Source organism: Hordeum vulgare, chromosome 3H (assembly GCF_904849725.1).
Source record: "Hordeum vulgare subsp. vulgare chromosome 3H, MorexV3_pseudomolecules_assembly, whole genome shotgun sequence".
Lineage (NCBI taxonomy): Eukaryota > Viridiplantae > Streptophyta > Magnoliopsida > Poales > Poaceae > Hordeum > Hordeum vulgare.
The window spans coordinates 476,533,535-476,535,092 of record NC_058520.1 but is presented as its reverse complement, the minus strand read 5'-3'; the positions used below and the strand labels follow the sequence as shown (position 1 = coordinate 476,535,092).

The 1,558-nt window shown below is 46.3% G+C and overlaps 1 pseudogene; it reads left to right on the top strand.

Moving 5' to 3' along the window:
• The first annotated feature begins 250 nt into the window (after positions 1–250).
• On the top strand, positions 251–1,271 carry LOC123441888 (annotated as a pseudogene).
• The last annotated feature ends 287 nt before the right edge of the window (positions 1,272–1,558 follow it).

Below are 1,558 nucleotides of genomic sequence, written 5' to 3'. Positions count from 1 at the left end.
ACTCGCCATCCACGCCGGCTTACAACGCCGCGATCGATTTTCAAGTCCCCGCCAAATCGCCAGACAACTCTCGCATTGAACTCAACCCGCCGGTACAGTGTTCGCTTGTGCAAGCCGCCTAACAGATGGACACGAGCCGCCATCCCATGCGGTCCGGGTTGTATCGTTCCACCGGTGTTACGCCTGCTCATCTGAGTTGCACAACGGACGCGCCTGAGCCGCCGCCCCCGCTGCGTGGTTTATATCAAACATGTTAGAAGATTTTCTAACGCTCATCCGTGAAAAACTCATCAGGTGTTATTCATCTTATCTACTTTTTAGTACATGTTATTTGTTCAAGAACAATTACTTTGGGCTGCAAAAAATTTATGCAGGGGAATTCTTCATTACAAAAAGTGGTTTTATATCTCCAAGAGTGAGCGGGTACCAGCATCTTTCTCCACTGGCTTATGCCACAGAAAAATATGAAGATTCTCAAGCCGCCTTCTTGAGTCGACTTAAAACTTGAGGCCTACACAGACATGGCTCGCCAGATCCAACCAGGCTGAATAATTCAAAAAACCCGGGTCATTGCAGGAAGATAACCCCGCCCCGAGGGCTATTGCCTCATTGGCGGGCATTTTAAAGTCGCCCAAGAGGACGAGTCGCCACGATGCGTCGTTCAAACATGGGTGCCCTGCTTCATTGGCAGGCATTTTAAATTCACTCAAGAGGACGAGTCGCCACGATGTGTCATTCAAACATGGGTGCCCTGCTTCATTGGCAGGTATTTTAAAGTCGTCCAAGAGGACGAGTCGCCACAATGCGCAGTTCAAACATGGGTGTCCGGCTTAATGGCAAGAATTCATGGTTAAACCTGCCTGTCTACATGATGCTACTCCGAACCCCGTGTACTCCGTTTCATGATAAGTCAATCCATATGGACCCTGAACTTATCCGTATTAAAACGTCGATTGGTCGTGAGTGCCGGCTTATAGAAAGCGAGGATACTCCACGTGCCATTAAGCCACCTTCTTGGTCAAACGAGCCTGTCTGCATGATGCTACTCCGAACCCCGTGTACTCTCGATATGTCAATCCAGTTGGACCCTGAACTATCCAGGTTAAAACATCGATTGGTCGTGAGTGCTGGCTTACAAAAAGCAAGGATATTCCATGGGCTATTAAGCCGCCTTCTTTGAAACTTGGTTAAACCTGCCTGTCTGCATGATGCTACTCTGAACCCCGTGTACTCTCGATAAGTCATCCATTTGGCATTGACTTTCAGGTTAAAACATCGATTGGTCATGAGTGCCGGCTTACAGAGAGCGAGGATAAACCAGTGGCTATCAAGCTAGTTTCATTGAAGTAAGATTCAAGTCTCATAAACCAGTACTATTTTGTCATATACATGCATCATCTTGCATTGCATCATGCATCATACATACATATCATGCCGGTCTTCAAACCGGGTCAAAGCATAAATTATTGCAGGTACAAATAAATCTTTGAATAGCCAATTTGGCTGGATTTTCATCATGGTTTATCATAACCAGTGTTAAATGATTGGGGTTTTTAAG